Genomic DNA, 20,830 nt, shown 5'->3' on the forward strand with positions numbered 1-20,830 from the left:
CTTCTTGGAGTGCTGTGCCTGTAGCCCTTTGCTGTGTGGCTTTTCTGCGGAGCAAATTGTGCAGGACACAGCACGCCGTGACAACCCAGTCAATTTTGTCCACCCTCAGGTTAATGGCAGTGTGGAAAATGCGAAACCGGTTAGCCAGGATGCCAAAAGCATTTTCCACAACACGCCGTGCCCTGGATAGCCTGTAGTTAAAGATCCTTTTGTCATGGTTCAGGCCCCTTTGCGCATATGGCTTCATGACATGCTCGTGCAGGCCAAAAGCCTCGTCAGCCACAAAAACAAAGTTAAGCCCCTGTTTAGTTTCCTGGGCAGACGGCAAGTGAAGGGTGTTCGCTATGAGCCTTTCGTAGAACTTTGTGTCCTTGAAAGTGCCACCATCCGATGCACGGCCATTCCTTCCTACATCCAGGAAGATAAACTCATAGTTCGCATTAACAACAGCCATTAGTACAATGCTAAAATAGCCCTTGTAATTAAAATAGTAGGAACCACTATTGATAGGCTGGGCTATGCGGACATGTTTGCCATCAATGGCTCCAACGCAATTTGGAAAGTTCCATCGCTGTTCAAACTCCTCTGCGATGACTTTCCATTCATTCACGCTGGTAGGGAACTGAAATTAGAAGTAAATAGAATTGATTAGTAAACATGTTGAATTTTTTTACAGCTTGGTGACTACCCACCTGCAACCCCAGACCTATCTGTCCTATCTGATAATGCATGCACATCGAGCGAAGCTCCTACTCCGGCACGCACTCCGCCACCCACCCTGGAACCCACTCCACCACTCCCCCGTGCCAAAAAAATGCGTGGCAAAGGAAAAAAAGGAGAAGCATCAGCACATAAAGAATTTATGATGCGGGCACAGCGAGTCCTGCAAAGAAACCCGGACAAACATGACAACTACTTCACTTATGTGGCAGAGTGTGTTCGCAACATGGCTCCGGACCAGCAACTTACTTTTGAAAAGTTATGCATGGAGTTGGTGTATAATGGCAGTTTAGGGTATCTCAACAGTGGCACTAAAATAGTTGGCATGGGTAGTGCACCAGACACACCACTGTCATTAGAATCACCAGTGCCTACTCCGCCTGCCACCGTAGCAGGCCAGTCGAGCACAATTCCAACACATACCCAGTCAACACCTACACAGCCTTCTCAACCCCCCCAGTATCGTCAACTCTACAGTTCTTTACTGATAGAAGATCCAGAGTCTCCTGTTTTTGAGGATCTGTCTTAAAAAATAGGCTATTTTATCATTTACCATCGACATGGTCTCAGCTGCAGGTATGTGATGGCCACTGCTCACATGGCGTATGGCGCACATCAATGGGGCCGGGACCATTGCATCTGCGCCATGCGCCATGTGGGCCGCAGCCTTTACATATCTGCAGCAGACATCCTCTGCCACACAAGGGCCACAGTGTGTTTTTTTGTTTTTTTATATGCTGCTACCTGTACCTGCATTACCAGAGGGAGAACAGGATTCTCCTCAATCTGGATAGCAAACTCCATTTATTGCCCTTTTGTCTTTACCAATAGTATGGGGTACTGTGCGGCAGACATGGTCTCAGCTGCAGGTATGTGATGGCCACTGCTCACATGGTGTATGGCGCACATCAATGGGGCCGGGGCCATTGCATCTGCGCCATGCGCCATGTGGGCCGCAGCCTTTACATATCTGCAGCAGACATCCTCTGCCACACAGTACCTTATCCCTACTGTTGTAAGTGCCTGTTCCAGAAGTTACCAGAGTGTGTTTTTTTGTATTTTTATATGCTGCTACCTGTACCTGCATTACCAGAGGGAGAACAGGATTCTCCTCAATCTGGATAGCAAACTCCATTTATTGCCCTTTTGTCTTTACCAATAGTATGGGGTACTGTGCGGAAGACATGGTCTCAGCTGCAGGTATGTGATGGCCACTGCTCACATGGTGTATGGCGCACATCAATGGGGCCGGGGCCATTGCATCTGCGCCATGCGCCATGTGGGCCGCAGCCTTTACATATCTGCAGCAGACATCCTCTGCCACACAAGGGCCACAGTGTGTTTTTTTGTTTTTTTATATGCTGCTACCTGTACCTGCATTACCAGAGGGAGAACAGGATTCTCCTCAATCTGGATAGCAAACTCCATTTATTGCCCTTTTGTCTTTGCCAATAGTATGGGGTACTGTGCGGCAGACATGGTCTCAGCTGCAGGTATGTGATGGCCACTGCTCACATGTCGTACGGCGCACATCAATGGGGCCGGGACCATTGCATCTGCGCCATGCGCCATGTGGGCCGCAGCCTTTACTTATCTGCGGCAGACATCCTCTGCCACACAGTAGCCCGTACTTATTGGGAAAGTTTAAACTGGGTCATACATGCTTAAATCTTTATATATAGTGTGTGTTTTTGTACAATATCTTTTATATATGGTATTATAATATATTTGTGTTGACACAATAAATCTATTTACTATTTTACATGTTTTACCTATGAAAGGCCTAAAAAACCTGTTTCTGTCCTAGGCCTAAATTATAAATAAAAATATTTTGTTTGCACAATAAAGTGTACGGTGTATATTTCATCCTTACCTTGCAATACTGGTACTGCAGCACCTTCACAATGGCTTTGCAGGTCTCCGGGATGATGAGGCCCAAAGCTTGCGGGGAGATGAGGGATCCAAACTTTAGGTCAGCAAGAGACCGTCCTGTCGCCAGAAACCTCAGGGTCACCACCAGCCGTTCCTCAGCAGGGATAGCCATGCGATACTTGGTATCCTGCTTCTCGATGTGGGGAGTCACCAGACGCAGCAATTCCTGGAATGTGGCATCATCCATCCTCAAGAAGTTACGAAAATCGTCTGGGTTATTTTCCCTGATGTCCCTGAGCAGTGGCATGTGCGAACGAGTCTGACGCTGAAGTAGCCACTGCTTTGTCCAGCATGATCTTTCTCTCCTGCGCTGGGCTCTCTGACGCCTGAGCTTCAACACTGCATAATAGAGCAGGTACTGTTGCTGGTGACTACCCATCACTGCATTCTCCATAGTGCAGGTTTAAAAGACACTTTGTAATGGCAGGCAAAACAAGGCAAAACAAAGTAATGTGTAAATAGCTATGTCCAGCGTTCAGCAGGTATAAACCAAGCCTCACTAGTAACAAAGCAGAAATACACTGGTTTAAAATGGCTGCTGCTATTCCTATCCCCCTCTGCTAGTCCTATCCCCCTCTGCTAGTCCAGCCCCTTCATTCAAATTTCAAAGGCCAATCTGACGACGGTCGCATGTGTTCTTGCAAAAAAACAAAAACCAGCGATCCGACCGTCTTAACGACCATCGCGGGCGCATCGGGATCGGATCTAGATCGTTCCGCCAAAAAATCACAATTTTTGCTAATCGTTTGCTGGGGACTGCCTGGGAGCTCCCGGGAAGTCCAAGGGAAATCGTTCCATGGTCGTCTATCGGTCGTGGACGACGGTGGTCGTCCTGGTGTGTACCCTACATTAGTGTCAGAGCTGCAAGTATGGCGGTACGGGGTGGTACGGCGTACCGTTAAAAGAAATACTGCCGGTACCCCGTACCGCCATAACAAATCTGCCCCAAAGTGTTTAATGCGCATGCGCGCATATGTTAGTGGCGGGGGGCGTGGTTTTCGCCGCCCCGCCACAGCTAATTGCTTTCGGAGCGGAGGGGAGCGCATTGCGCTTCTCTCCCTCCCCTCCCAGCCTCTGTTATATGAAAAATAAGCGCAGCCAATCAGCCGCTTAGCCTCTGTTACAAGGCACCTTGTAACTGAGGCTAAGCGGCTGATTGGCTGCGCTGACTTTTCTCATGCATTGCATGCTGCCGCCGCTGTTTAAAGTCTGTAAACAGCACAGCGGCGGCGTGGGTCAGGTGTGCTACGCGGACCACCTGACCTGACAAGCTGACAGCTGCAATGGCAGATAGCACCTCCTCCCTTCCTCTCCTCCCCATAACCCTGCACCCGGACCGCCGCTCCTTCCACGGCCCCAGCAGTCTTGTCGGATGTAGGGGATACCATGACAGCCGTCCCCAGGACTCCGCCGCCGCCGCCCCCAGTGTTCCTTGCTACCTGGAGAGATAACACCAGACCTGTCCAAGCTCCCGGGCACCTCTGCAGCTGCTGCTGATGAGGTATCTCTCTCTCTCTCCTTATCTCTCTCTCCTTATCTCTCTCCTTCTCTCTCTCTCTCTCTCCTTATCTTTCTCTCCACTTATCTCTCTCTCCTTATCTCTCTCTCCACCTCTCTCTCTCTCTCTCTCCACTTATCTCTCTCTCTCTCCACTTATCTCTCTCTCTGTCTCTCCACTTATCTCTCGCGCTCTCTCTCTCTCTGTCTCTCCACTTATCTCTCTCTCCTGTGTCTCCCTTGCCTTTGTCTTTTTGTTTACAGTATGTTTATTTTGTGTATATATGTGTATGTATTTTGTGTATGTGGACCTGAATGGATCAACAGCTGGATCCACCCCTTCTGATATTCACTAATAATGTTCTATACTAGATGTAAGGAGCTGCGCCCCTTTTACCGGTGAAAGGATGTATTGCGTGGGGTGCTATGGGTGGTGGCGGAGATGTTGTCGGTGGGAGGTGGGTGCGTGTGGGCATTATGACATGGGTCATATGTATTGGGTGTGTGACGCGTAACAGGCATTACTGTGTAAACTTTGGCCGTGTGCATTCGGCGTGCAATATTCCAGCCACTCCCCCTAGTGTCATATGACCACACCCCTGGTCAGACCCCCTGACCACGCCCATTTTTCAATGGCACAGTACACAGTACCACTAAGACCCTTTTCCTACTTGCACCACTGCTTAGTGTGATTATAGCGTTTTTGTGCTAAAATGAATATCTGAGTACAATAATTTAAGACCTTTTTGATTAATAATCATGTCAGTTTTCATTGGAGACATTATATGTTTACACATACTGTAGAAGGTAGTGCAATTTATTGGAGCATGCTAAATATTTAATATGTCGTGCAGGGCAAACACTTCACTGCTCCTGCTGACCTCCTTCCTGCATCTTTATATTTTCCATGACAACAGTTGGCCCACATCCTAGGGTGCAGAGAGCAGTCCAACTACAAACTGTAGTGAGCCAGAATCATATTCAATGTGGTACTGTCTTTTGTATTATTGAGGAACACTGCTGCATGATTGGATGTGCTTTAGCTTTTTCTATTCTTCTCAGTGTATTAACTGTGCAGCTGAATACAATTTTGAACTTAGTAACTGAATCAAAGTCAACAAAAATGAACAGGTACAGAACAACCCTTATAGCAAGACAATCTAACCTTCTTGACCTTACCACCTCCTTTGAACTTTCTCAATGGACCTCCACCCCCACTCATAATCTCGGACACTCCCTTGACCTAGTCTTCACCCACCATTGTAATCTCTCTGATTTCTCTAATTCTTCCTTCCCACTCTCTGACCACAATCTGCTCTCTTTCACCCTCTCATCCTCCCCTCTCCCCTCTCCCCTCACTGCCCAGACCCACCGTCACCAGACGTAACCTCGGGTCTCTTGACCCTACTGTCCTGTCTTCCCTGGAGACTTTCCTCTCTCCTCTCTCAACCATGACTTGCCCCAACCAGGCTGCCTCTTTCTATTACTCTTCTCTCACCTCTGCTCTCGACTCTGTAGCCCCCCTCCACACTGTTCCCCTTCGACGCTCTAAACCACAACCCTGGCACAACAAAATAACTAGATTCTTGCAAAAATGTGCACGCTCTGCTGAACGCCTCTGGAGGAAATCTCACTCTCTGGAAGACTTCCTCCATTTCAAGTTTATTCTCTCCTCCTACAGCGCTGCTCTCTCCTATACCAAACAATCTTTCTTCAAATCTCTCATCTCTTCCCATTCCTCCAATCCCCGACGTCTCTTTGATACTTTCAACACTCTACTTCGCCCTGCACCACCCCTCCTCCCTTCATCCCTCACTGCCACTGACTTTGCCTCCTTCTTCCTCTCTAAAATTGAGGTAATCCGACATGATATCTCCTTCCATACCCCCTCTGCTGCCCACCCACCCCAATCATCCTCCCCTACCAACTACCCCACTCTGTCATCCTTCTTCCCTACTACAGCTGAGGAAGTCCGCTCCCTCATCTCATCCTCTCCCCCCTCTACCTGTCCCTTGGACCCTCTCCCCTCCCGTCTCCTCAGTTCCCTCTCCCCCACTGGCTGCTCCCACCTTGCTCACCTCTTTAACCTATCTCTTTCTACTGGCATCTTTCCCTCACCCTTCAAACACGCTCTGGTCTCGCCTATTCTTAAAAAACCTAACCTGGACCCTTTATCTCCCACAAGCTACCGCCCTATCTCTCTTCTCCCATTTGCCTCTAAAATACTAGAACGGCTGGTTTACAGGCGTCTCACCAGCTACCTGTCTGACCACTCCATCCTAGATCCCCTTCAATCTGGCTTTCGCCCACTTCACTCCACTGAGACTGCCCTAGTGAAAGTCACCAATGACCTGCTGTCAGCCAAATCCAAGGGTCACTTCTCCCTGCTTATCCTTTTGGACCTATCTGCTGCCTTTGACACTGTGGATCACCCTCTCCTCCTCCACACACTCCAAAACATTGGCCTCTCTGGCACAGTCTTCAACTGGTTTTCCTCTTACCTCTCCAACCGTTCCTTCTCAGTCTCTGCCTCTGGCTCTACCTCACCACCTTCTATCCTTCCTGTCGGGGTCCCTCAGGGTTCCGTCCTTGGCCCCATTCTGTTCTCTCTGTACACCTCCTCTCTGGGTGCACTCATTAACTCCTTTGGCTTCCAATATCACCTCTATGCAGATGACACCCAAATCTACCTCTCCTCTCCTGATCTGTCCACCACTGTTTTCTCTCAAGTTGCCAACTGCCTCGCTGCCATCTCTACCTGGATGTCTGAGCGATTTCTGAAGCTGAATATGGACAAAACCGAACTTATTATCTTTGCCCCACCCAGAGCTATGCCCCCTACTAATATCTCTATCACTGTTAACAACACCATCATCTCCCCTGTTCTCCAACTCCGCTGCCTGGGTGTCACTCTTGACTCCTCCCTCTCCTTTGCACCCCACATCCAAGCCCTGGCCCATTCTTGCCGGTTCCAGTTACGCAACATTGCTCGCATCAGGCCCTTTTTCTCACAGAGTGCAACTAAGCTGATCATCCACTCATTAGTCATCTCACGGCTTGACTACTGTAATGCTCTTCTCACTGGCCTCGCTCAATCCCAACTAGCTCCTCTCAAATCTGTCCTCAATGCTGCAGCCAGGCTTATCTTCCTCTCCCGCCGCTCTAACTCTGCTACTCCCCTTCAACAAAATCTGCACTGTCTTCCATTCCCCTACAGAATCCTCTTCAAACACCTCACACTCACATACAGGGCCATCTCTAATTCCATTGCTCCATATATCTCTAACCTCATCTCCATTCATACACCCTCCCGCCCTCTACGGTCAGCTGACGACTGTCGTCTCTCCTCCACCCTGATCACTGCTTCCCATGCTAGAGTACAGGACTTTGCCCGTGCTGCACCCCTTCAGTGGAACGCACTCCCTCGCTCCATTAGACTCTCCCCGACCTTGCAAAGCTTCAAACGGGCACTGAAAACTCACCTATTCATCAAAGCGTACCCTTCCACTGCATAAACCAGCTGGTTCTCCGATCCCTTGCCTGTTTACATCCTGCTATCTAACCACCACCCCCTCGCTTGCACCTCTTGTAATCTGTCTGTCTCCCCTTCCTACTAGATTGTAAGCTCCTCCGAGTAGGGCCCTCTTCCCTCCTGTTGTCAAAGCCCACTTCTCTTCACATTTCACTCACAGCTCTTCTTTACTCCAACACTCAGTGACCATCTTCGTCTGCATACTCATCTCCATCATTGGCCTCAAGCCTCTAGTTGTATGTTGATTGGGTCCTCACTACTTACATTTAAGCTGTAATGTGTGTAACTGTGGTGCTCTTTATTTGTACTGTATTTTTGTTATTTATTCAATGTTATGCCAAGTTTTGTCTCCCTGTATTGTTCCTTTGTACGGCGCTGCGAAACACTTGTGGCGCCTTATAAATAAAATTATAATAATAATAATAATAATAAAGTAATAAACTCCGTAAACTGTACCTAAAATAATAAACTCCGTAAACTGTATCTAAAATATAGTAAAGTCTTTTTAAAAAAACAGAAGGTAAATGCATGTTCTGGATATTATATAACTAGCATTAACTCACAAACCAAATACGGATTAATTTAAGTAAGAATGAATCCTTCTACACTGTAGCGCATGTACTGTACCCATGCAAAATACATTAGTTATGGCATACCTCCCAACATTGGTGGCAGTGGAGGAGGGTCTCTTGGCTAGGGGGCGTGGTCTATGTCTGCAGTGCTCCTGTGAGGCCATACCCCCATTTCCTCCACTGTTGGGGACAAGGCCAGAACTGTGAGATCTGCTGGCAATGCCTCCATTCTCTTTCTTTAGTGAACAGTATCTTCCGTACACAGCATCTATTTCCCCGATACTCTGCTAAGCAGAGCAGCGGATAGCAGGGGGGACACAGACGGCCCTGGGCGGGATGCAGGGCTGACCCAAAAAATGAGACGTCCCTCAAAAATCAGGACAATTGGGAGGTTATGGTAAAATATGACCAGATATCGCCCATGGAGGGGTATGACTCCCCAGGATCTTGCAGCAAACCTGGATCTCTCTTCATGTAATGGGGGCCTGTGAAGATCTGTGTTCCCTAGTCTATTACTATAACAGGGATGTGACAGCTGCAATGAATATTATTGCCCCTGTGCATATATGACCCCAGACACCAAGCAGTCAAGCCCCTTTTTTTGACAACTGTGTTGGTGAACTCGAGAAAAGGGGTCGTAGACTTGTAGGACTGTAGAGGAAGTCGAACATGGTAGAGGATGAGTTAAACGAATGAAACATACTAGAGAATATCAATCAACAATCACTCATAAGAAAACAGAGTTCCTGTCAAATGAGATCAGAGCAGCACACAATAGGCCAGCTCAACTTTTCCGTACAGTGGAGATGCTTTGCAAACCAGCATGCCTGCAGCCTGATGAAGCTGAGTGCTTAATTAGTGCACAGGATCAGAGGGTAGTTCCCGGGAAGAAGAAACAGGAGCCTTACCATGAGGTGGGAAAATGTGAGCTTAGAAAGTGCAGTACTGGTTTTATAATGTTAGTGTATTTATTGATGTACGTTTAATGTTTTCCTGACCACTTATATATATATTATTTAAATGTTTGATACTATAGACCATCTTTAGGGGGGTATTCAATGTGGGATTCTGACTGTCTGAACATCCCGACAGTCGGAATCCCGGGCCGTTTTCGGTCGGCTTGCCTGCAACTCAACTGGTGGAATTCAATGTTCCGCCTGTCAAGTGATGAAAAAGTGGGCATGTCAGTGAAAACGGCAGTGGATTGTTTTAAAATCGGACTTGTTTTGTCAAAATCCGCCTTCAATGCTGTCTGAAACCGCAGCATTGAATAGGTGGCGGCTGCTATTTCACCTGTACAAAATAGCGGATGACATTGAATATCGCCTTTAGTGTTAGATATTAATACTTTATTACATACAGCAACCAGTGTATAAAAAAGATAAATGTTTACATTAATGTCCAGTGTTACTAGGTTCATCTCTGGCTGCCCCAGACTGCACTTGTTCCAATGTATAATGGGACATTGTGGACTGTATTTGGAAACCCCCTCTAGAAATCCTGCATTTACCACTGGCATTAAGGGTCAGCTAATGTCTATAGCTCCCCTATACAATAATAGATTATTGTGCGTTATTAGTTTGTGGAAGATCCAAAAATTCTGTAAATGGACAGCAAATGGCAACCAAATTCCATGTAGGCTTCTCGGGTTATGTCCAAAAATACCAAGAATGCTCTCAGTGTATTTAGTATAGCTTTGGACATAATAAAGAACTTGATATCCATAATTATGATCAATAACCTAAGTGTTGACTTTATATTAATCATACTCTATGTTAGCGTGATAGCATGTTAGAGTGATAGTAATTAGTGACTACATAGATCCATTTTTAACTGCCTTTATTTAAACCACAAGTGATCCTTTTAAGGAAAATCATTTTCAGAGACATCCTGATCTAATTATTTAGCTTAGACCTAGTCGGTTTAACAGGGACATTTGCTGATGAGCCACAAAGCTTAATGCTGATCTACTGTGTCACTACCTATAAGGACTGGATGTGCTATTCTCTTCCAGTAATAGTGTTCAAACACCAGCACTTGGTTAATGAATACCCATCGATAAAGAGTTTTTTCCCTAAGATCTTTATTGTAATTGTGTGACCTCAAGTGGAGACATCTGACATTGTTCATATTAAAATAACTTCATCCATAATTTAGTATAGCTTGCTGTTTTGCCCATTTTGGGTTGCTTAGCACAGCCGTTTCTAAGGCAGATCGAGCCGTGCGGTCGCAGAGGGCTCTTGCACCTGCAAACACTGGCTGACTGACAGTATTCCATGCATTCTGGCCATCTGCATGGAATACTGTTAAAATGTCCCTCCCAAAATGGCAGCTGGTGACCATTTTATGAGGTACGTTTACTATATGTTAAAGAAGGTAAATGTAAACATTGTTTTGTCAAAGTGCCGGGTTTGCTGGCCAGCGGCGTATGGGGTTCAGATTTGGAATCACGACAAACCCATAAATATGACCATGTAGTGTGGCATAATCTGTAATGGACATTAAAATGTGAGGTGTAAAATGGTGTCAGGGACAACTTGGACATCATGTAGCAGTACAATCAAAGGGAAGTCTGGGCCATTCATTTCTCTTGCAAATTGTGTCAGTCCATCACATCAGAACAAAATCCCACTTGGGAACTACTGTACTGCCGTACTGTGCCATTTGTGAAATAGAAATCCAAACATGCTAAAAAGGTTTTGCAGAGAAGCATGCCACACAAACTGCTGCATTGTGTGACCACATCTGATTATATAACCACCTCAACTCATTTAGTGCCCAGTAGCAGAAATCTAAGTAAACATCCTTATTGGGTGAATGCCACACACACACAGGCAAAAGCAGAGCAGTATTTAATGTAATGTACATTCCTTAGCTCTCTGCAAACTCTTTTATTGGAATCTCTGTACTATTCTTCAAGTTGGATCAGGAGGTGGCACTCCTTCCTAAGCCATGCAAGAGCGATTCAAATGCTTTTTACTTGTATCCTCTTTTGCAGTAGCTCAAAATTCATCATCATAATCTTATTGTCTAAATTTGCAGTACCATTTCAACATTGAAATCTGACTTCAGGAGCATAAGACAGTGGGCCAGATGCACAAAGCTTTAAAAGTGATAAAATGGAGAGAGAGTGATAAACAACCAACCAATCAGCTCCTGCCTGACATTTTTCAAACACAGTCTGTGATATGGCAGGTAGGAGCTGATTGGCTGGCTGTTTATCACTCTCCATTTTATCACTTTTGAAGCTTGATACATCTGGCCCACTGTGAGGTAAATATTCATTATACACCATTAGTGTACTGTAATGGAGCAATAATAACAAATTTACACATAATAAAGGTGATGCAGAGCTCTCAAACATCTGAGGTGAGAGGTCATGATACACAAAAGGAGGTGATGTTGGCCACAGCAACCAATCAGATTCTGTCTATAATTTCTCTATTGTATCCTAGAAAACGATAGACAGAATCTGATTGGTTGCTATTGACAACATCACCTTTTTCCATTTTTTTAGAACATTTAGTAAGTTTACCCCATAGAATGAGAAACAGGATATGGAAAGAGCAGTTTGAACCCTAGGAGAGGACTTAAACAGAAAATGGATGGTAAGAAAAACATGTCTCCAGTGTCGTAACTATAGAGGGTGCAGTGGATGCAGCTGCTATGGGGCCCAGTGGCTTGAGGGGATAGGGGGGTCAAGGCTGGTTGCTGGACACAGATTTACTGGCAAAGCTACAGAGCTGTGATGATCATTCCGAGTAAGCTTAGGCTCACTTAGATGATAGTGCTGCAGCTATCTCGACTGAGGGTTGCAATGGTGATGATGCAGCACTCGAATATGAGGGGTCCTCGGACACTGTCACTTAAGAAGAATGCCACTTACTTGCTGCCTGGTTCCATTTCCTATATTCTCAGGCTTCTGCAGTGGAGTAGAAAGCATGATGGCGCTACTCTGTATAGTGCACAGCCTTTACTATATACAACTAATACATCTCCTAATTACAATAGCTTTAATATAAATATAAGAAATATCCAAGCATTTACTTCCAGTATATAAGTAAGAAACTCATGCTTTAGAAAGAGGACTGCCCTTAATACTAGAGTATATTTTGAATGGAATTTTGTTTAAAAACATCTGTGGTTTATTGGCTTTTTTTTAACAAAAAGCTCCTCGTTGGTACTAACAAAGTTTGGTATAGTTGGCTGTATGCTGCACCACTACCCAACTGTCAGATAAGAGTGAGGTACTCAAAAGCAAGAGTAACCTAGCCAATTGGAGTCCAGTGATTGGAAAAGACAGGCTGGGCTGCAAATCTTCAGGGCCTGGTGATCAGGTAAATGCCGCCCTGCCAGATTCTCTCCCCTCCCCTGTGCACTAATGCGTTAATAACTGTGCGAAGAGAAGGAAATCCATTTGCAATCACCCACCATCAAGAACCCGGAACTACAAGCTCTGGAATGCAGAGTTTGATGTCCGGTCCGGCGTTCCGGGTTGTTGTCCTGGTCTGGGTTCTTGTCCCATCCGGGGGGTCCCTGTGATAGCTTTCACCAGGGACATGGGGAAAGGAAATTACAACCTCCCCATGTGGTCCAGACTGTTCCGGTTTTGATTACACCCCCGGACCATGCAGGGAGGCTGTATTCTCCCCCTTCTCCTCTCCCTGGTGACAGGTGTCAGAGCAGCTCCACCGGACAGGACACCCCCGACAATGCATCCCCCGGAACCGGACACTACAAGCTCCAGAATTACATATATTGATGAACGGAGCCTGCCTGGTCCGGTTTTTACCCATACCCTAATCCTGGAGTCTTCAGGTCCGACACTGACATCATAGGTCCGACTCTTCCTGCATTTCTTCCGTCACTCCTCCGAAAACAGCTGGGTGCCGCCCCCAAAACACTGGTCAACTATCAATCATGTTGTGAATGGCCAAAGATGACATACTATTGCTAGCATCATTCGCAGGGGTAAACTGTGCGCATGCGCGGTCTTCAGAATAATCAGCAGGGGTGCCAATTCTCAGCCCTGCAAAGAGGTCTGAATCCGGGGGCTCAGTATTTCAATGTGATGCATGCAACTGGCGACTGTAGTCAAGGCAGAAGGTAATTACAGAAATCCATTCATGCTTTTAACTCATTATTAGTTAATCCTTATTTAATATTTTAAAGACGTTATTGTTTGCAACTGCTTAATGGGACTAAACTACTTTTTTATTTGACTAAAAGGAAATGCACAAATAGCGTATTGTAGAAAGAGGTCATCTGAACATTGTAAATACAGCTTACCGCCTCTTATCAGAGTTACAATAGACAGAAATCAAACATGTTATCAGGAAGAAATCCTGTAAAAGTAAACCATGCCCTTTATCCCCTAAGAAGTTTTGCAACATGTGCAGCGAGAATTAAAAGCAGCTGCTGTAGCTCCAGTCAGTGCCATATGTTCAGCCATGCGTAGAGAACAAGCTGACAGATAGAGAGCAGGACATTAAAATAGGTCACCACTTATATACTATTATTTCCAGAAATTCTGTACTGAGCTTCCAAAAACCCTAAAGCTGGCCATACATCCTTAAGATCGATTGCACTCATGATTGTGTACAATTTCCCTTGAAATCCCCAGCAGTCCTTGGTGGTTTTTGGACACACAATCTACACACAATCCATCATACAATCAGTCATACAATCCATCTGCTGCATGATTTTGTACACAAGCAGGGGCGGATTGGGGACTAAAAGTGGCCCTGGAAAAATTCTGGAAGTGGCCTCATGTGGGCGGCAACAAATCAATAATGGCCGCTCTCATGCATACATACACCTGGTTCCTGTAGTGTTGAGAGATTCCCGGACACGCCCCTAGGCCCACCCAGCCCTTCCCCTTGACCTGCCCAAACCCCTCCCCTTGACCCGCCCTATCATTTTTTTTAACCTTTGCTTCAATTCCATTCTTGATGTTGCACACTGTAATGCCAGTTACATGACACACTGTAAGCCACACACCGTGATGCCCATTACATGTTACACCATACACCACAGTGACCATTACTCGTTATGATGCCAGGACTCAATTTTTTTTCTAAAGGAGGGACAACAAGGACAGTGCGCGCCGAAGGCGCGTGCCAAAAAAATTCAATGTAATGCCGATTACACGTCACACACCCATTACATAGTATACCATATGCCGTGAGCAGTAATTAAATAATGACCAGGATATAGAGGGTGACTGAGGAAGACGCAGATAGTGGGTCACTGGGGAAGCTGGGGTGACGGAAATAGCAGGTGACTGGGGAAGCTGGGGTGACGCAGATAGTGGGTCACTGGGGAAGCTGGGGTGACGCAGATAGCGGGTGACTGGGGAAGCTGGGGTGACGCAGATAGCGGGTGACTGGGGAAGCTGGGGTGACTCAGATAGCAGATGACTGCCTGGGGAAGCTGGGGTGACTGGAGAGGCTATGGTGACAGGGAGATAGCGGGGAACAGGGGAAGCTGGGGTGACAGGGAGATAGCAGGTATATTTGTATATATATATGTATATGACCCCCTCTGCACCATCATCACCCAACCTGCAAATCATCATCATCACCTCCCCCTGCAGCATCACCCCGAGCAGGGCCGCGGCTAGGGTGTTTTTGCGCCTCCCTGCAAGCTATAAATTTGGGACACTTCTGGGCCTGCTGCTGGGAACGTGCTTTATACTATATATATACCAGGGGCAGAGAGGCAGAGAAAGAGAGAGAGACCAGGGGCAGAGAGGCAGAGAAAGAGACCAGGGGCAGAGAGGCAGAGAAAGAGACCAGGGGCAGAGAGGCAGAGAAAGAGAGAGAGACCAGGGGCAGAGAGGCAGAGAAAGAGACCAGGGGCAGAGAGGCAGAGAAAGAGACCAGGGGCAGAGAGGCAGAGAAAGAGAGAGAGACCAGGGGCAGAGAGGCAGAGAAAGAGAGAGAGACCAGGGGCAGAGAGGCAGAGAAAGAGACCAGGGGCAGAGAGGCAGAGAAAGAGACCAGGGGCAGAGAGGCAGAGAAAGAGACCAGGGGCAGAGAGGCAGAGAAAGAGAGAGAGACCAGGGGCAGAGAGGCAGAGAAAGAGACCAGGGGCAGAGAGGCAGAGAAAGAGACCAGGGGCAGAGAGAGACCAGGGGCAGAGAGGCAGAGAAAGAGAGAGACCAGGAGCAGAGAGAAAGAGGGCAGAGAGAGAGAGAGACCAGGGGCAGAGAGAGAGAGACCAGGGGCAGAGAGAGAGAGAAAGAGACCAGGGGCAGAGAGAGAGAGAGAGAGACCAGGGGCAGAGAGAGAGAGAGAGAGACCAGTGGCAGAGAGAGAGAGACCAGGGGCAGAGAGAGAGAGAGAGAGAGAGAGACCAGTGGCAGAGAGAGAGACCAGGGGCAGAGAGAGAGAGAAAGAGACCAGGGGCAGAGAGGCAGAGAAAGAGAGAGAGACCAGGGGCAGAGAGGCAGAGAATGAGAGAGACCAGGGGCAGAGAAAGAGAGAGAAAGAGACCAGGGGCAGAGAGAGAGAGAGAGAGACCAGTGGCAGAGAGAGAGAGAGACCAGGGGCAGAGAGAGAGAGAGAGACCAGGGGCAGAGAGAGAGAGAGAGAGAGACCAGTGGCAGAGAGAGAGAGACCAGGGGCAGAGAGAGAGAGAAAGAGACCAGGGGCAGAGAGAGAGAGAGACCAGGGGCAGAGAGGCAGAGAGAGAGACCAGGGGCAGAGAGAGAGAGAGAGAGACCAGGGGCAGAGAGGCAGAGAGAGAGACCAGGGGCAGAGAGAGAGAGAGAGAGACCAGGGGCAGAGAGGCAGAGAGAGAGACCAGGGGCAGAGAGAGAGAGAGACCAGGGGCAGAGAGGCAGAGAAAGAGAGAGAGAGAGACCAGGGGCAGAGAGAGAGAGAGAGAGAGACCAGGGGCAGAGAGGCAGAGAGAGAGACCAGGGGCAGAGAGAGAGAGAGACCAGGGGCAGAGAGGCAGAGAAAGAGAGAGAGAGAGACCAGGGGCAGAGAGGCAGAGAAAGAGAGAGAGACCAGGGACAGAGAGAAATAGAGAGAGAGTCGAGACCAGGGGCAGAGAGTGAGGCAGACATGCGGAGAGAAAGGGGGGCATGTTCCCAGGTCACTAGTGGGTGTCCGGGCAGACAGAGGTGACCGGGAGATATTGGTGGAAAGAGGAATCAGAGGGTGACAAAGGAGGCAGTGGGTAACTGCTATGAGGTGGGTGCATCCAGAAACATTCATACATTTTCTTACCAGGGTCAGTGAGTGAGGGAGACATATGGGAGAGAGAGGACATATTCCCCAGTCACTATGTTCTGCTCACCTGCTCCTGTGATGACCAGTGTCCCTGAGTGTTGTACAGCTGGTGGTAATGTTACAGGTACCTCACTGCTTCTTCTCCACGCCCATAACATCAAGCATCAGTCTGGACACACACTTGTCAGCATACAGGCAGCAGGAGTCACTGGAGAAAGAAACTGGTGAGGTGATACAATAGAGGAGACCTAAGGACAGGTAAAAGTGTGACAGAAGGCAGAGGGAGACAGGGAGCAGGATGTACCAACCACTTGCGGTACATCCCGCCATCCATTGTGCCAATACTTTTCGCATAGACACTAACATATGTGATTTGTAATGCAAAGGACAGCTCTCCCAAAAAGATGCCCTTTGTGATGCAATCTGGTGCCTGGACTTCCGGGTTTGTGATCCGGGAGTCCCTTTACCAATGCTCCCAGTGTTGCGGAAAGAAGCCGATGGGCCTCTACAGGGTAATGCCATGTATAGCTGGTATTACCGCTACATTAGGCTACTGCTAGTAGGGCTTTATTACATTTAAAAATAGGGTAAAATCCCTGAAAATGGGTATTTTACCACATTTCTGCCGTAGAGAGCATAGAGGGTGATGGAGAGGGTGAAAAACAGATAGTGGTCAATGGGTCATAGTGGGTGAAAAGTAAGTCAGGGGGCAGGGCTGTCCGGGTGATGGGAGGAGAGTCTGCGGATAAGAGGCGGCACCGGTGGTTAGTGCGGGCCGCGGGAGAGACAGGTACGGTCTGGGCTGGCTCGGTCGCATCACCCTGGGGTCCGGCAGCCCAGGCACACAGTGGGTCCCTACAGGGTATGGGAAGTCGCCGGACGGGTGGTAACCCTAGGTCCCTGCCACTCTCATACATACATACATACACCCTGCCACTCTCATACATACATACACCCTGCCACTCTCATACATACATACATACATACATACATACATACACCCTGCCACTCTCATACATACATACATACATACACCCTGCCGCTCTCATACATACATACACCCTGCCACTCTCATACATACATACACCCTGCCGCTCTCATACATACATACATACACCCTGCCACTCTCATACATACATACATACACCCTGCCACTCTCATACATACATACACCCTGCCACTCTCATACATACATACATACACCCTGCCACTCTCATACATACATACATACACCCTGCCACTCTCATACATACACCCTGCCACTCTCATACATACATACACCCTGCCACTCTCATACATACATACATACATACACCCTGCCGCTCTCATACATACATACATACATACACCCTGCCGCTCTCATACATACATACATACACCCTGCCACTCTCATACATACACACACACACCCTGCCGCTCTCATACATACATACACCCTGCCGCTCTCATACATACATACACTCTGCCGCTCTCATACATACATACATACATACACCCTGCCGCTCTCATACATACACACATACATACACCCTGCCGCTCTCATACATACATACATACATACACCCTGCCGCTCTCATACATACATACATACATACACCCTGCCGCTCTCATACATACATACATACATACACCCTGCCGCTCTCATACATACATACATACACACATACATACACCCTGCCACTCTCATACATACATACACCCTGCCGCTCTCATACATACATACACCCTGCCGCTCTCATACATACATACACCCTGCCGCTCTCATACATACACCCTGCCGCTCTCATACATACACACATACATACACCCTGCCGCTCTCATTCATACATACATACATACATACACCCTGCCACTCTCATACATACATACATACATACATACACCCTGCCGCTCTCATTCATACATACACCCTGCCGCTCTCATACATACATACACCCTGCCGCTCTCATACATACATACACCCTGCCGCTCTCATACATACACACATACATACACCCTGCCGCTCTCATTCATACATACATACACCCTGCCGCTCTCATACATACATACACCTTCACTGTAATAAATACATACATACACCATGCCACTCTCATACATACATCCTGTCCCTGCCGCTCTCATACATACATACACCCTGCCACTCTCATACATACATACATACATACATACACCCTGCCACTCTCATACATACATACATACACCCTGCCGCTCTCATACATACATACACCCTGCCGCTCTCATACATACATACACCCTGCCGCTCTCATACATACATACACCCTGCCGCTCTCATACATACATACATACACCCTGCCGCTCTCATACATACACACACCCTGCCACTCTCATACATACATACACCCTGCCACTCTCATACATACACACACACTGCCGCTCTCATACATACATAGATACACCCTTCCGCTCTCATACATACATACATACACCCTGCCGCTCTCATACATACATACACCCTGCCGCTCTCATACATACATACATACATACATACAGATGGGGCAGGCCTCTTCCTTGCTGGCGAATCCGCCAGCGGCCTGCCTCACCATCTGACTGAGACGCGCGTCTCAATCTCCGTCGGCGGGGCGACGGGACAGGGTTAGGGGGGGGGGGTGTGGGCAGGCGGCGGGGAGCGGCTGGAAGCGCCCTCGGAAGGGGCGCCTCTCGTGCGCGCGCGTCCCCTTCTCGCTATGCAGATGGCGCTGGCGGGGTATGGCGGCTTGCGTCGCCATCGCCATCCCCTGCCAAGATGGGAGTGGCCCCAACTGTACATACATACATACACCCTGCCGCTCTCATACATATACCCTGCCGCTCTCATACATACATACATACACCCTGCCGCTCTCATACATACATACACCCTGCCGCTCTCATACATACATACACCCTGCCGCTCTCATACATACATACATACATACATACACCCTGCCACTCTCATACATACATACATACATACATACACCCTGCCGCTCTCATACATACATACACCCTGCCGCTCTCATACATACATACACCCTGCCGCTCTCATACATACATACACCCTGCCGCTCTCATACATACATACATACACCCTGCCGCTCTCATACATACACACACCCTGCCACTCTCATACATACATACACCCTGCCACTCTCATACATACACACACACTGCCGCTCTCATACATACATAGATACACCCTGCCGCTCTCATACATACATACATACACCCTGCCGCTCTCATACATACATACACCCTGCCGCTCTCATACATACATACATACATACATACAGATGGGGCAGGCCTCTTCCTTGCTGGCGAATCCGCCAGCGGCCTGCCTCACCATCTGACTGAGACGCGCGTCTCAATCTCCGTCGGCGGGGCGACGGGACAGGGTTAGGGGGGGGGGGTGCGGGCAGGCGGCGGGGAGCGGCTGGAAGCGCCCTCGGAAGGGGCGCCTCTCGTGCGCGCGCGTCCCCTTCTCGCTATGCAGATGGCGCTGGCGGGGTATGGCGGCTTGCGTCGCCATCGCCATCCCCTGCCAAGATGGGAGTGGCCCCAACTGTACATACATACATACACCCTGCCGCTCTCATACATATACCCTGCCGCTCTCATACATACATACATACACCCTGCCGCTCTCATGCACACACCCTGCTTCCCTCAACCAAATTACACACAGGACATTTTACACAGCCCCCCTTAACCAAAGTACACACAGGACATTATACACAGGCCCCCCTAAACCAAATTACACAGGCCCCCCTCCCTAAGTTACACACAGGACATTATACACAGCCCCCCTCCCCCAAGTTACACACAGGACATTATACACAGCCCCCCTCCCCCAAGTTACACACAGAACATTATACACAGGCCCCCCTAAACCAAATTACACACAGGACATTATACACAGCCCCCCCCCCCCCCCCAACCAAATTACACCCAGTACATTACACACAGCCCCTGCATCAATATTACACCCAATATGCACTCACCCAATGATCTGTTTTGTAGTGTCTGTGACTGCTTCTGGTAGGGGAGGCAGCATAGAGCACGTAGAGGAGCTGCTGCAGGACCAGGAAGAGCAGGGCTGGATGCACGCAGCACACAGTGTGGTGGGCGGGGCCAGCCTCAGGGAACTGCTCAGTGCTGCCCCTGCTACCTGCAACTTTAAATTCGGCCTCAGGAGCATCGGCATCCCGGGAAATTTCCCGGTAATTATAATGGCCAATCCGCCCCTGTACACAAGATGTGCACACAATCTGCACACAATCCATCATACAATCAGTCATACAATACATCTTATGATTGATTGTATGATTGTGTACACAAGA

General features: G+C 48.1%; 1 long non-coding RNA gene across 1 annotated transcript in view; it reads right to left on the bottom strand.

Moving 5' to 3' along the window:
- The window catches only part of LOC146072419 (uncharacterized), a 419,935-nt gene extending 399,351 nt beyond the window's left edge, over window positions 1-20,584 (bottom strand). The window contains exons 1-2 of the long non-coding RNA XR_014473115.1: window positions 20,492-20,584; window positions 16,561-16,701 (exon numbers count right to left, since the gene is read on the bottom strand). This is a non-coding gene — a long non-coding RNA (uncharacterized LOC146072419). The remainder of the gene's footprint in view (window positions 1-16,560; window positions 16,702-20,491) is intronic.
- Window positions 20,585-20,830: the final 246 nt, after the last annotated feature.

The sequence above is a fragment of the Crinia signifera genome, chromosome 4 (genome assembly GCF_055691185.1).
Source record: "Crinia signifera chromosome 4, ASM5569118v1, whole genome shotgun sequence".
NCBI classification, from domain to species: Eukaryota; Metazoa; Chordata; class Amphibia; order Anura; family Myobatrachidae; genus Crinia; species Crinia signifera.